The following is a 16,482-nucleotide window of genomic DNA, read 5'->3' on the forward strand; positions in this document are numbered from 1 at the left end:
CTACTCGTTATTATTTAAGAAAAAATACCCTTGGTTGTTTTTATGAATGGGCCTAACTAACTATTTGTAGGTTGAAACTGTGCATGAAAAACGTAGAAGAGCGTTGCAGTTTTCTAAGTTAAGTTTCGTAGTGCCTCCGGGTGATCAGCCTCTCAAGGCTGGTGTCAGTCCTTTGTGTGAAATTGAGCCCGATTCTGGCCTAATCCAGCCCAGGCAAGGCCTTGATGAGAATTACTTTCTGCAACCAGTTATGGCAGAGAGAGAAGTCATAACTGACATTCCTACTTCTTTGGGATCTTCCAAAGATTCAGTTTGTAGCAGTAGATTTAGTGCAATTGGTGAATTTGGTGCAATCTTGGCAGTTACGGAAGTTGCCAAAGAGAATAGTGATTCAAACATGCAAGAAGATGCCCATGATTCTTTGCCCACATCATCTAACTGTGATAGAAGAAAAATTAGCAGGTCAATGGTACGCTTCATACGTAGATAGTAGAAAGAAATATATTTATTGTTTATAATGAGACTCCGGTTATTGTTATTTGTAACTAATATTTATGTTCTTGTTGCCTAATGGGGACTGATGGACAGAATTGGGCGAATGGTAACCCAGAAATGCATATCAGCAATACAAGCAACCTGGCAGATTGTCCTCTGCAGAGAGTTCCAACTGCTCCAGTTGTGGTTCATGTATCAAGACCAAAAGAGATTGAGAACAAAAGGAAGGATCTTCCAATAGTCATGATGGAGCAGGAGATAATTGAAGCTATAAATGAAAACATTACTGTTATTACTTGTGGGGAGACTGGTTGTGGTAAGACCACTCATGTTCTACAGGTAACCTAGTTGTGTGCTTTCTGTAAACTGCGTTCTGGATTTCAAGATTATTTTGTCACTATGGTGACGGTCTCAATTTGTGCTTCCTTGTCGGCATATTTCAGTTTCTTTATGAAGCAAGCTTTGGTTCAGACCAATCTACTGTTTCGAGTGGCATTACTGGTGTTACGCAACCACGCCGTGTTGCTATCCTTGCAACTGCCAAGCGGGTGGCATTTGAGCTTGGTTTTTGTCTAGGCAAGGAGATTGGCTTTCAAGTTAGGCGTGATCAGAGGATTGGAGACAGTTGCTCCATCAAGTTTATGACTGATCACATTTTGTTACGAGGAGTGCAGGTTAGCAATATACTTACTAACAACTTATCTCAATGGGACAATGATTCTAGCAAAGACTAGACCTAGTCAAGGCGCTTAATGCTAATGTTTTTCCATATATTTTTCTTTTTAACCATACTTCGTTGTTATTTAATATTGTTGTAAGCTTTCCACCAAATTAAATAAATAAATAAAAAATAAAAAAAGTGTTCTCTTAGACAAATTTGAAGTTAGGACATTGTTCTTTCATTTTCCTTTCTTGTTTTGACTGGTTTGGCTGCACCATCTTTTCTTAAAGTAATGGTTACATTAGTAAATTATTTCTTTTCTTTCATTGAAATATACTTCTATAAACATTTGTCTTTGTAATGCAGAGTGATTTCTTATTGAAGAAGTACTCGATCATAATTTTGGATGAGGCTCATGAGAGGAGCTTGAACACTGACATACTTATTGGAATGCTTTCTCGCATTATACAACAGCGCCAGGTGAGAGCTACAGAATAATTTTATTGGTTTAAGATTTTGTAGATCACAGTTTTGAGGCTTCTACAATCTACAGTTACTTTTAAAGAAAAATTCCCTGTATTTTTTTTTCTTTTTTCTTTTTATGGTTTATGAACTTGTGCTTTGTGGCAGATAATCTATGAGGAGCAGCAGTGTAAGGTCCTTTCAGGAGAAAGAATAAGCCCTGAAAGGAAGATCTCTCTATTAAAACTGGTGCTTATGAGTGCCACCTTACGAGTTGAAGACTTCATTTCCAGAAGGGGGATATTTTGTGATCCCCCACTTGTGATAGAAACTCCAACTCGACAGTATACTGTAACTATACACTTCTCAAAGTGAACAGAGATTATGGACTACATTGGCCAAGCCTATAAGAAGGTCTTGTCAATTCACAAGAGATTGCCACCTTGTGGCATACTTACATTTGTCACCAGTCAGAGAGAAGAAGAGTACTTGTGCCAGAAGCTGCGTCAAGCTTCAAAGGAAATAGTTGAGAATAGTTTTAAAAGAAATATGGGAAACGAGGTTTCTACATACTCTGTAGGGAATGCTGCTGAGGAATATGATATGAAGGAGATCAATGAAGCATTTGAAATGCATGGAAACTCACGCCATGATAAAACTGACAGGTTTAGTTCTTATGATGAAGACCATGGTGATTCAGATGATAATGAATCAGATTTTTCTGATGATTTGGGGTCAGATAGTGATCTGGAAAGTGTTGATGACGATAGAGGTTTATTGAACCAGAAAACCAAGGTTGATGATAATATTGCAGAAATATTTAGAGAGGACCGGGACCTTGATTCATTGAAGGCTGCTTTTGAAGTTTTGGCTGGAAAAACTACCTTGAATTCTGATTTTCATGAGAAACAGGTTGTTCCTTCTTTGGAAGGAAGCTCAAACCAATCCATTCCTGGTCTGGAGGAGAAAAGGCATGTAGTAAATGGTCTTTGTGCTGGTGCAATGTGTGTTCTGCCCCTTTATGCCATGCTTCCTGCATCAGCACAGCTTCGTGTGTTTGAAGAGATTAAGGAAGGAGATCGCCTAGTTGTTGTTGCCACTAATGTGGCTGAAACCTCGTTAACCATCCCAGGTATAAAGTATGTAGTTGACACTGGAAGAGAACAGGTTAAGAACTATAACTCATCCAATGGCATGGAAACATTTGAAGTCCAGTGGATAAGCAAAGCATCTGCTGCTCAACGTGCAGGAAGAGCTGGAAGAACAGGGCCTGGCCACTGTTATCGCCTCTACTCTTCTGCAGTGTTTAATAACATTTTTCCTGACTTCTCAAGTGCTGAGATATCAAAAATACCTGTTGATGGCGTCGTCCTCCTCATGAAATCTATGGGCATTCATAAGGCAATTTATGTATGTAATTACAAGCTCCTGTTAAGGTAATAAATCATTTTGGTTCACTAGAAAAACAATGTTTTGAAGGTTACATCTCCACTTTTATCATTTGCTTTCTTTTATGGGTTTAATTAATGATCATATCAACGAACACTACAAACCCAGACTTATGAACCCAAAATTTATCCAGAAAAATAAATCAATGGTTCAAATTCATTTTACTCATAGACACCACACTTCATCAATTTAATCTCCACCACACAAACACATTCGGGGTAAAGGGTGACTTCATAGCATTTTTGTTGTATCAATGGCATAGATTAAGTAGTCCAATTGGGGTTTGCTTTGCATTACATTTGGATCATTTTTAATCTTGCTTTTGCCTCTTCCTGTTTTGGACTAGAGATTATTTGAGCTGCTAATGTCAACTAAAAACTTCTTACTTGATGGAGTTTGTAGAAATTTCTCTGGCTGGGCTCTGATTATATGTTTCTATTTTTCATTTTTTATCTCTTAAAAAACAACCCTGATAATTTTTTAGATAAATATCTTTAATGTTTTGTATATTGCAGGTTTCAAATTTCCCATTTCCTACTCCTCGCGAGGTTTTGAAGCGGAGTGTTGCTTAAAGGCTCTTGAAGCACTTGATAGCAAAGGGAGATTGACATCCCTGGGGAAGGCCATGGCACAGTATCCCATGAGCCCTCGCCACTCTCGGATGTTGCTTACAGTAATACAAATAATGGGAAAGGTGAAAATTTATGGGCGGGCAAATCTTGTTTTAGGATACACATTGGCAGCAGCTGCAGCCTTGAGCTTGTCAAATCCTTTTGTAATGCAGTTTGAGGGAAGCCACACAGATACAGATGGCTTGAAGAAGGATGAGTCTGACTCCATAGATAGCAAGAAAAGAACTGACAAGGAAGCAAAGTTGAGGAAGAAAAAGCTTAAAGAATCTGCTAAAGTGTCTTGTGCAAAATTTTATAATCTCAGCAGTGATGCTTTGACTGTAGCTTATGCCTTGCAGTGCTTTGAACTTTCTGGAAACTCAGTTGAATTCTGCGATGACAAGGCACTACATCTGAAAACCATGGAGGAAATGTCCAAGCTGAGAAAGAAGCTACTTCAACTAGTGTTTAACCAAAGTTTTTGTGGTCTTCAACAGGAATTTTCATGGACTCATGGTACTGCAGAGGATGTAGAACGTGCTTGGAGGGTTTCGTCCAATAAGTATCCTCTGCTATTGAATGAGGAGGCGCTCTTGGGCCAAGTTATATGTGCCAGTTGGGCTGATAGGGTTGCGAAACATGTCAGACGAGTGTTGGCATCAGAGGGAGACATAAAAGTTAATGCAAGTCGCTATCAGGCTTGGATGGTTAAAGAACCTGTTTTCCTGCATCGGCGGTCCTCTGTTGCCAAGTCTGCCCCTGAATTTTTGGTGTACAGTGAACTGCTATACACAAAACGACCATATATACATGGTGCAACAAGTGTAAAATCTGATTGGCTTGTTAAATATGCCGGGTCTCTCTGCACTTTCTCTGCCCCCCTCACAGATCCCAAGCCTTATTATGATCCTCTGACAGACCAAGTTTTCTGTTGGGTCATTCCAACTTTTGGCCCTCATCTATGGCAGTTCCCATTGCATGGTATTCCAATTAAAGATGATGTGCATAGAGTGGCTGTGTTTGCCTTTTCTTTGCTTGAAGGTCATGTTTTACCATGCTTAAGATCTGTCAGGAAGTTCATGGCAGCCTCACTGGGTAGCATTTTGAGGCTAGAGGCATCAGGTCATAGAAGGGTTGGGAATCTTCTAACAAGTTAAAGACCAGGTTGAGAATTATTGACAGCTGCACCACTTTAAGAGAGGCCTGGAATGAGAACCCCAGAGAATTGCATGCAGAAATTCTGGACTGGTTTCAGGAGGGTTTTAGTGGTCAATCTGAAGAGCTTTGGTTGGAAATGCACCGTGAGGTTCTTTTAGATCCCAAAGAATGTTTTCCCAAAAGGGTCAAGAGAGATAAAAAGGAGAAATACAGGATTTGAACTTACAGTTGTTGACTTTTATCTTGGCATGTATCATCTCAATGGCTCTCAACAAACTCTGGAAAAGAAACATGCTCCAGAATTTTATGGAGCCATCGACTAGATTTTTTATTCCATTGTAGAACGCTGTATGCTAATATTTCAATCCAATTTGTCTTATTTCATTTGAATAGTCTTGTTTGTTTTGATAGTAATTATTGTTTATAAATGCAGAATTACGTAAATTGTAACATCTGGTCAGCTTACAATTGTTGAGTTATCAAATACATTGCATGGCCAACCTTTTCAGCATAAGAATGGATAGAACTGTAGGACCTTTGGTGAGAATTTTGGGAACCAAGATTGGGTTTTCTCAAGCATTATCATTTTATGTTGAAATCTTCCTTATCTGCTTCTAGTTCTCCCTCCCCCTCCTTTCCCCTGGTTGCAGATAGTTTGAAATCAATAAACAAGTTAAATTTGAACACTTTTTAAAATTCATTAAGGTTTAAAATTGTGCTTTCATTGTTCTTTGTGGAGCAACCCACTTCATAAGTTTGTGGACATTCTCTATGCACTCTAAAACTGTTGCTATCGTGATGACTGTAGTGAAAATTGCTACTGCTGTTGTGTCATGTGCAACGGCTTTGATGCTTGTGCATATTATTCCTGATCTGCTAAGTGTCAAAACACGAGAAGTATTTTTGAAGAGTAAGGCTGAAGAGCTTGACAGGGAGATGGGTCTTATTATGTCTCAAGAAGAAACAGGAAGGCATGTTAGGATGCTTACTCATGAAATTAGAAGCACACTTGACAGACACACAATTCTAAAACTACTATTGTTGAGTTGGGTAGGACTTTAAACCTGAAGGAATGTGCACTGTGGATGCCATCACAAAGAGGTTTGAATCTCCAACTTTCTCACACTCTAAACAATCTAATACCTGCTGGATCTTCTGTGCCAATCAATCTTCGCATAGTCAATGAAGTCTTTAATAGTGCTGAAGCAATCCATATTCCACATACATGCCTATTGGCAAGGATCAGACCTCCTGTGGAAAGATATGTGCCACCTGAAGTTGTTGCCGTACAGGTTCCTCTTTTATATCTTTCAAATTTCCAAATTAATGATTGGCCTAACCTCTCTTCAAAAAGCTATGCTGTGATGGTTTTGATTCTCCCTATGGATGGTATAAGAAAATGGCACGACCATGAGTTGGAACTTATGGACGTTGTTGCTGACCAGGTTTTTTTTTTTACCCACTCATCCTTTCCCTTTGCAGCCTTTTGATTGCCTTCTGATTTTCGGAAATGTTGTGTTATCTAATACTTTCAAAGTGGCTATTATTCAACCTGCTATAGAAGTTATAATCATCTGTTTTGCTTGAAATTTTTGAACATAAATCATGCATTCTCTTGTTGTTTATGGTTCACTTTTCATTGCCTGGGAAATTGAGTAAAAAATTTAATCAACTTCTGTTCACCATTGTTATTAGTTTTAGTTCAATTCCCTGGGACACAGACAAAAGCATGGTTTGGTCCTCTATTAAAATTGTGTAAATGATAGATAAATTGTTTGTTTTATATGACCCTGTTTTGCATTTTCTCTGTTTTCCACCTACTGTCATTGAAATTTCAGTTTTGTACCCCATAAATCTCAACCCAAGTATGACTATCTATTACTGATTAACCCCAAAGTTCTTGTATTTTTGTAACTGACTTTAGAAATTAGTACTTGGAAACTTGATTTGACCTTGGGAAACAATTAGTAACTGATAAAAGAAAGTGCTGCAAGTGCAAAGTCATAGCTTGTCAAGTGCAATCTGAGACTTGTTCAATGCAATCCATTAATTTGTGCTTATTAGTGGTAGGTTTCTCCATTAGACTATGTTTAGTACACCTTATGGAACCATTTTATATGATGGAGCAATAAATGAATTACTAAAAATAGTATGGTTGTTATGTACAAGTAGCAAGATACATCAGTGTTCTTAAATATCAAGCAGTGCATCCATTGATTATCCACTATCAATAATTATTTCGATGCATTCAATAGGGTATAGAATCACCCTTATATATGCAGCGGTGTTCACAGGTGTATTCAACAAAATGAATTCTCTTCCTTTCTGTAGCGACCCCATCTCGGACAATGATTAGTACTTGATTAATTACGAGGATTTGAAATTAATTGCCGAGTATTAAGATTTAACTTTGGATTTATGAGAATTGTGGAATTTGACTCGTATATGATTCTATTGAAGACTAATTTTGGAATTAGAAATTAAGGGTCCAAATGGCTTAAGGAAGTGAAGTTAAGAAGTTGAATCGATCTAATTTTAATTACGGGTCCATTTGGGAGTTTAATTAAATATTCAATTTAGTTTAGTGAAATTGAGATTTGATTAATTGGATCCTAATTGGAGTTAATTAAGCTAATTAAATTATGAAGATTGAGAATTGTGATTATTGTGAATTAAATTCATTTATGTAGAGCCTTTTGGGAGTTGATTAAAAAATCTGATTCAGAATGATAAATGTAAATATAATTAATTGGGCCTTATGGAAGTCAAATTGGACTAATTAAATCATGTAGGAAATTGTAATTAGTTATGATTAATTAACTTATGTGCTAATTAGGATTAATCAAGATTAAGTGATGTTTAATTAAACTAAAGTGTGATTAGTGTGCTAAACCAATGAAACATGGGTTCATATTACATGGACAAGTGTCCCACTAATGAGAAAAATAAAATAAAATAATAAGAGATGGCAATTGAAATCAATATGGTGCCTTACACTCTGCTGGAAGCAGAGTTAGAAAAGAGAAAGGAAGAGAGAGCTCGGCTGAGAGGGAGAAACCGGGAGGAAGGAGAAAAAAAAAAAAGGGAAAAGAAGGAAGGCTTGTGGAATACCAAGATTCAAGCTTAAAATTATGGAAAATTCATCTTCAAGTAAGAAATTTCATCCTCTTCTTAGTATTGTTTAAATAATCTAGACATAAATTGATTTAAGATGAATTTTGAGAGGATTAAAAATGAAAATTTGAGGATCAATTATATAAATTGATGGAAATTAGGTTTTGCATGTAAAAATAGTTAGCTTAAAGATTATGAGTTATGATTCTTTAAATTTGTTAAGTTTGAGTTTAATTTTGAGAATCATTCTTGAATTGGGTTATAAAAATTACATGCAACAATGATGTATTGAAGATTTAATCCATACAATGTAATTAGGTTCAAATTTATGGAAATCAACTTAGAAATTAATTATTTTGGGTTTGATCTTGCATATTTTATATGAATTTGAGTCTTATTTTTACATGCATGTGATTTGGTGAAATTAAAGAATTAATTCATGAACATGGTTAAGGTTAATCAATATGGAAATAATTATAATTCTTCAATTGAGCTTGGGTTTGGAAACCTTGGTATATATGAGAAGTAAATTTACATACATCATGAATTGAGAAAGTTATGAAATTAGTCTCATGGATTTTGAAGAAATTGAATCATTTAAGTTCACATTTTGAAGAGAAAAATGAAATGTTTTATGAACATCAAGTTTATGGAAATTTAGAATTAATTCTAACGTTAGATAAAGTTTTTGATTTTATAATTAGATTTGTTTAATCCATGCAAGTAATGTAATTTAAGATTTTATTATTTAAATTAATCATATTTTGGAACACCTATGATTATGAATTAAATTGAGGTTATAAATTAAGTTAAGTTTAAGATTATGGAAATTAGTTGGAAAATTTATAAGAATATAAAATTAGTAGTTTTGATGTCAATTTCATACATGTGAATAATTTTCTAAGGAATTTATGACTTTAATTTCATGCTTTGAAGGAAAATAGAAAGAGCTTGAAGTCAATTTTATGTAACTAAAAAGAAAATGAGAGATAGGAGCCATGTTCAAATTATGGAGATTAATTTAGAGGTTAATCACTTTGGGTTTGGAATTTGGCTTGATATGGAGAAAATGAATTAAAACTAAATTTGGGCAATTGGAACATGATTTTGAATGAATGTTTTCTAATTTGAAGTGTTTACTAAATCATACAGTGGTTCTCCATTTTTGTGTATAAAAAATACATGTTTTGAGGTTTTGAATATCAAATATGAATTTCAATTACAATTTTGGAAATTTCAGAATTTGTGTTGTCCGCTCGAGCGAGGAAAATCTCGCTCGAGCGTCAAAATCGAGCTCCCAGTAGTTTTTCAAATTTTACAGTCCGCTCGAGCGACCAAAGTGGCGCTCAAGCGGAGACCTATTTTCAGTATATTTTGGAAATTTCATTTAGTTCACATTTTTATTCTCATCTCTTCCCAAGGCATTCTAGACATGATTTATGACTCAATAAAGATTAATAAGCTACCAATCAACATAAATTAGTTAGTTGAAGAATGAATCATTGATCTAGTGGTAATTGTTTAAGAAGCCAAGTAAAATATCAATCTATTTGGAAAAGAAGGGCTTAGTAATGAAAGAATATGTGAAATAAGAAACCGGTCTATTTGAATGAGAAAGAATAAGTGTAGTAGAACTTCGGACTATTTAGACAGAAAAAGACTAGAAAAGTCAAGTTTGACCAAGGGAGTAATATTGTATTTCAATGTGTATATGTTATGTGCTTGTGTAGGTCACGCGCCATTGTCTGCCTAATTTATCTGATATGTCCAATCTGTCTGATTTGCTTCTGCAACCATCTGTGAGTAATAACTCAGTAAAGTTATGTTTAACTTTAATTATTTTCCAGTGACATGAGATGATAAGTTCTGAAATGCTATGTTTGAATGAATGAATGATAGTCCAATTTTCCTTGGAATGTAAACGCGGTATCCCTAGCCGAGGCCCTCGCCCAGGGGACACAATACTGAGGCACATGGTCAGGAGGCCCTCGCCTGGGGGAAAGAATACCGTGGCACAAGCCCTTGCTCGGGGGAAAGAATACCGTGGCACAGGCCCTCGCCCGGGGGGAAACAATACTGTGGCATAGATATGTTACTCGGTACCGGAGGTTCCATTATGAGACTTACTATGCTTGACCAATATGATATGTTATGCTAAGGGAAGTGTACCACACATGAATTGAATATGGACATGGCTGTAGTTCTTTTCTGATACGAATATGAATATGAATATGCCTACGTTTCCGATTTGATAAGAGATTGATTTTCTGATTTCTGCATTCAATATGGTCATCATTCATTAAACCCCTTTACGTTGTTATTATTCACTGGGCTTTAGCTCACAGTATTATTTATGTATGTAGGTGATCAAGTGCGTGACCAGGCTTAGAGGCTTCTGCCTAGAATCTGTTTTTGTCAGCTAACCTATGTGCCTCCCGTGGAGGTTCCGGACATGTCAAGTGATTATGGCTATGCGATTTAAAGTTTAAGTTTTGCTTTCTTGTGGGTTAAACAAGTCTTGTGTATTTTGTAAATAGGGTTAGGTCCCTTTTTGTCTAATCTGTTTATATATGATGACTTAAAGATAATATGTATTTATGTATATGAAAAGTTTAAAATTTTTCTGTCTCATGTAAGTCTGCACAGCTCAATGGACGTTGTATATTTGTTATTTGTGGGCCATTTCCCTAAATAAGCCAAAATAATAAAGGAATTCCCAAACTAAGCCTAGTTTTGAAAGATTTCCCAAACTAAGCTAACTCGCGGTTCACAATCGCGAGTTCAAGACTTTTCCACCCCCGTCGCCTGAAACCTGTAAAGGTTGAAACTCGCTGTTAGGAAAAGCGAGTTTGATTAAGAACTCACTGTTAGAAAACGCGAGTTTGATTAAACTTCTTTTGAAATCGCTCTTTAGAAGCACGATTTCATGCTGAAATCGCCTTTTCAAAACACGAGTTCATCAAAAAATAAAATTCTTCTGAACTCGCTGTTCATAACCATGAGTTTAGAGCAAAAATTTTTTCTTTAAGTGAAATCGTGGTTCACAACCACGATTTTAGAACTTCTATTTAAACCCCCCCAGCCCCGTGTTTTCCATTCACGATTTCATTTCTCCTCTCCGCTGCTGTCTCTCTCTCGCTCTGTACTCTCTTTTCTCTCTCGCTCTTCACTCTCTGTTCTCTCTCTCTCTAGAGCTCCATCTGATTGATTCAGTACTGTCTCTCTCTCGTTGGTATGGCTTCTATCATCTACTTTACTGTGAATAAATTAGGATTAGAGTTTAAATTTGTGAATATATTTATGTTTGTGAAAATGTGAATAAATTAGGGTTAGGGTTCATGAATGTGGGGTTAGGGTTAGGGTTTATATTTGTGAATAAATTAGGGTTATGGTTCATGAATGTGGGGTTAGGGTTAGGGTTTATATTCGTGAATAAAATGTTGTGAAATCAGAAATAATAAATTAGGGTTACGGTTTATATTTGTGAAATTTTTGTTCAATATGTGAAATAATAAATTTGTTGAATTTGTTTACGGTTTATAATAAATTAGGGTTACGGTTTATAATAAATCAGAAATAATTAAATTATTACGGTTTATAATAAATTAGGGTTACGGTTTATATTTGTGAAATAATAAATTGGGGTTAGGGTTAGATAATTTGTTGAATGTGTTGAATTTTAATTTTAGATAATTTGTTGAATTTGTTTAATTATAGATAATTTGTTGAAAGGTTTGTGGAGAGGAATAAGGCTAGAATTAGAATTCATTTGTGGTGGGTTTTGGCTATGAAAGGTTTGTTAGGTTTAGGGTTCTAAGATGAAGAAAGAATCCAATTTTTGGAGAGGAATAAGGCTAGAATTAGAATTCATTTCTAGAAGGCAGGTTGCTGGATCCTCTGGACAGCTGCTGTTTTGGGATGTTTTATGTGTTAGTAATTAAAAGGGCCAAAAGTATGGGAATAGATTAAGGTTGATTGTTAATCAAGACATAATGTTTTGGAGTCTGAAAAATGGGACTTTTTACGGCTCTGACAGTACCCCAGCAACAGTAATTTTAACTAAGAGAAGACAAAAATTTACAAATTCTACCTAAACTTCCATAAGAATTACCCCTAAGGTAGGTCTTTTTTTTATAAAAGATTTGACCCCTAAGGTAAGTCTAAACAAAGCATTACATAAAGTTTCAAAAGCTTCACACAAATTCTCAAACTCTCAATTCTAATGAATAACAAGATTATACAAGTATATATAGGTTGGTGGACTCTCCTAACTCTATTAGTACTTTTTTTATAGTAAAATTTTTCCAGTAAGTGACCTAACCGATTTTCATTTGATTCGGCCCTTATACCCAGGCGTGAGCCATGATTTGAACCAACCTGTTTAGCCCGAAACCCAAATCATGTTTTAATCCTACCCATGACTGTTAAGATAACTAAAGTGGCTGACCCATTTTCCCAGATTGATATACCTCATAATTCTACAAGAACTATGACTAAAATTAATAAACTAAAAACTTTGACTAACTAAAAATATTCTACACCTAATAAAGACATCATATATAAGACCCAATAACAACATTCACCAATAATACAACCCATGGACTCATTCTAAAACCCACATCCAGCAAAACTAATTATTAACCAAACTCTCTTTTTTTGTAAGTAATATTACCAAACTATCCTGGACTCTTAAAACATAATAAAACACAAATCAATCCAACAACATTCAAACTCAAAAAAGTCCATACAAATAAGACTCAAGCTAGTAAGCATGGACACTCCAAAATAGGTACCGTGTCCAACACATGTTAGACACCGACAAGAAACAAGCATGCCACCTAGCGTATCAGTTTTTCTCATTGCTTTTTTTTTGGTAAGTAAAAAGAAAAAGAGGGGAAATAAAAATACATCCAAATACATCAATGCCTTTCATATCTCGGTACCCTAAAATTATCTTCATATGCATAGCAAATAAAAATACTTGAATCTGTTGAATGTGAAATCTTTTGCTATAGATAATTTATTGTTGAATTTGTTGAATGTGTTTAATTATAGATAATTTGTTGAATTTTAATTATAGATAATCTGTTCAATGTGAAATCTTAAATTTTAAATTAGGGTTAGGGTTAGGGTTAGGGTTTATATTTGTGAAATCTGTTTAGAAATCTGTTGAATGCGAATGTTGATTGGTTTATATTTATCTTAAATTTGTTTATAATTGTGAAATCTGTTGAATGTGAAATCAGATTTGTATTGAATGTGAAATCAGATTTCTGTTCAATGTGAAATCTGTTGAAGGTTGCATCTGTTTACCAAAATTTAAATATTATGTTTGAAATAAGAAAATGAGGGTTATGGTTTTCTATTGAATGTGAAATCAGAAATGAGGGTTTTGGTTTTCAATTAGGGTTTTGAATTGATGAATGTGAAATCATTTTTCAATTAACGGTTTTAAATTGTGAAATCAGAAATGAGGGTTATGTCAGAAATTAGGGGTTAAGAAATTTATGATAAGTTAAAATTTTTAAATAATGTTATATAATTTTTTTTAGGAACAAATAATATTTACGTAATGAATAGATAATTATCTATAATAATAATAATTACATAAGAAAGAGAAACGTTAATTTGGCTGTAAAAATTATTATTAATTAGGTGATGTGGAGTAGTAATAACTTAAAATTAATAAAGTAACAAAAATAATTTTGTTCTAACTTTCAATTTTTTAAGTAAGAATAAGAAATTGAAAAGTAAGGAACAAAATTTGTGATAAGAAATTGCTATGGAAGTTTTCTCATCATTTTGGCCAGGAAAGATAGGGATATGGCAAAATAGAAAAGTCAGATAATTGAAGTGTAGGCCTGCTTAATATTTTCTATGGGTGACCCTTTAAGTAGTACACTAAAATTTTATTAACAAATTAAAAATCTAACTACTTAGAATGTTGACCCAAAAATAAAAAATAAAAGAAAACCTTAAAATATGTCATTGATGCCACATGCCCCTACGATAAGAAAAATTGGTTTGACTAAATTTATGCACTAAATTCAAATGTAATCGTGGTTAAATATAAAAAGTATAGTTTACTTGAATTTCTTGCCCCATTTACGGTTGAATTTCATTTTCGAGTTTTTCCTCCTTAAAATTCATGACATTCCCTTTTATAAATTTGATATAAATAAATGACTTTTTAGAAGTGATCTACAAAAAATTGATATAAACATTAGAGGTTGAATAATTTGATCCACAAAAAATTAGAAGTCAAAACATTACTTTTTACCTCTTTGCGAAAAGAGGCCTTCCAAGTCGTCATGGAAAATGCTATTATGAAAACATTTGATATAAAAAAAAAAAACAAAACAAAACAAATTTGTTTAGGAATTATGTTTGAAAAAATTAAAATATTTGATTTATAAAATGAGTCATTCTCGATAATTTTGACCCACTTGAATTATCCAATTGACTTATTCTCTATGCGCCTGCATTATGTTTATTCAATTAAGTTATAACTTTTTATGATAGTCGGATGTCTGAATCAGTTTACGTATTTATCATCTAATCTTACAATCCACACCAAACGTCCATTCCACGTAGATCCGACAAATCTCAATTAATGAAACATATTGAGATTTCAACTTGAGACCTGAAAGGAGCATACCTAATTTCTAACAGATAATAAGAGCTCTTTAATATTAATGAAACTCAAGTTTGACTCGCTTCAGGTCGATAATTTTTTTATTATGTTATTTCCCTAAGTTATTTCGTACGTTATTTCGGATGAGGTTATTTCCCTAAGTTAGGGAATAATGTCATAGGAAATAACCTATCAAATAACTTTGTCATTAAAGTCCCTATTGGCAGAGGGAATAATGTCAATAAAAGTAAATTCTCTTTAATTGTCCACAAATCTCACTAATTTGACCAGTTATAAAAAATGACGTGAACAATGTTTGAAATTAAAATTACGTGCAAGTCATACAAAATCAGTCGAGTTATTTGAATTCAATGAAAAAAATAATAATTTCATAGAAAAAGTTACACTATGATTTAAGATTTTTGTATGACTTGTCCAGTTTTGTCCAATCGCACTGAATAAATACAATACTTCATACAAATTATAGTATAAAATTATATGAACAGAAAAATAAAAGAAGAATCTTCGTAATGTCTTCATATTCAAAATTATTGATATATCTGTCTAGGTTACAAATCACGCTTTTAAGGAAATTTTATTTATACAAAAATTTTGGAGTAATTACTTTTTTTAAGTAAATCTGATTAAGAAAATTTGATTTATACATAACCATGCTGTGGTTAAGTAATTCTTTCTATCTTCAGAAAACGTGGTTGCAAACCACGGTTTTATTGTTGACCCGTGGATAATAATCACTTCTGAGCAAAATGTAAAAATTCAACAAAGAATTCAAAATCAGCACTCATTCTTGTTTGTCACAGACACTCACAAACACTCTCTCTATCCCTCTCTCTGACACACACACCCACAACACTCACACTTACATCAAACATATAGGCTTTTTAATATATATAAATTTTATTTTGTAAAATTCATACCAATATTTTATTATTATTATATATATAATAATAATTGATAATAGCAAATAATAATCAACTATATAAAATGATTATTTTTTTACTTTAATTCTTAAAATGTAAATTTTTTTTTAGGTAAATTACACTGACACCCCTGAGGTTTATTTGAAAAAAAAAATTCATTGGAACAAAAAAAAATAATTTGAAAAATAAATTATTTAAAAAGATAAATTAAATTAAAAAAAAATAATTGTTCTGAATTGTATAAAATAAAATTTATATATATTAAAAATTATATATGTTTCATGTGAGTGGAAGTGTTGTTGGTATCTGTGTCAGACAGAGAGATAGAGAGAGTGAGTGTCAGTGTCTGTAACAAATAAGAGGGAGTACTGGTTTTGAATTTTTGTTCAAAATGTGTTTTGAAAACACGTTTTTACATATTTTACTTACAAGCGTGGTCACGAATATGTATAAATCAAATTTCTTTATGTATAAATGAAGTTTACCAACACTTTATAATTTATATAAGGTCACAACCTAGGGCCATTTCCCAAAATAAGTCAAAATACTAATTCAATTCCCAAACTAAGCCTAGTTTTGAAAGAATTCCCGAAATAAGCTAAGTCACGGTTCACAACCACGATTTCAACATTCCTGCGCCTGTCCCGCGTGGAATTTGGAAAATCTTAAAATCGTGGTTAGAAAACACGATTTTGATTAAGAAATCGCGGTTACAAAACGCGGTTTTAATTAAAAAAAATATATTATGAACTCGCTGTTCTGAACCACGATTTTAGCCCAAAAAAATTTTCTTCTGAACTCGCTGTTATAAACCACGATTTTAGTCCAAAAAAATTTTGTTCTGAACTTGCTGTTATAAACCACGATTTTAGCCAATTTGTTTTTCTGCTGAACTCGCTGTTATAAACCATGACTTTATCCAAAAAAAAAAAAAAAAGACTTGTGTACTGAAAACAT

General features: G+C 33.7%; 1 long non-coding RNA gene and 2 pseudogenes across 6 annotated transcripts in view; all 3 read left to right on the forward strand.

Moving 5' to 3' along the window:
* Positions 1-593: 593 nt before the first annotated feature.
* Positions 594-5,186, forward strand: LOC114305436 (ATP-dependent RNA helicase DEAH13-like; annotated as a pseudogene). The gene is made up of 5 exons (XR_014349766.1): positions 594-834; positions 939-1,169; positions 1,523-1,636; positions 1,787-3,019; positions 3,583-5,186. The product of XR_014349766.1 is annotated as an ATP-dependent RNA helicase DEAH13-like (transcript).
* Positions 5,187-5,571: 385 nt separating this feature from the next.
* On the forward strand, positions 5,572-6,326 carry LOC114305554 (ethylene response sensor 1 pseudogene; annotated as a pseudogene).
* A 1,490-nt stretch (positions 6,327-7,816) lies between these two features.
* LOC114305476 (uncharacterized) overlaps positions 7,817-16,482 on the forward strand; it is a 30,816-nt gene continuing 22,150 nt past the window's right edge. For 4 of the 5 annotated variants that reach the window (XR_014349768.1, XR_014349767.1, XR_014349770.1 and 1 more), the window contains exons 1-2: positions 7,817-7,986; positions 9,681-9,749. This is a non-coding gene — a long non-coding RNA (uncharacterized LOC114305476). Of the gene's footprint in view, positions 7,987-9,680; positions 9,750-10,313; positions 10,580-16,482 lie in introns of those variants that run through there. The other variant, XR_014349771.1, reaches the window with a different exon arrangement.

Source organism: Camellia sinensis, chromosome 13 (assembly GCF_055761805.1).
Source record: "Camellia sinensis isolate YWXY chromosome 13, ASM5576180v1, whole genome shotgun sequence".
In the NCBI taxonomy this organism is placed as follows: Eukaryota; Viridiplantae; Streptophyta; class Magnoliopsida; order Ericales; family Theaceae; genus Camellia; species Camellia sinensis.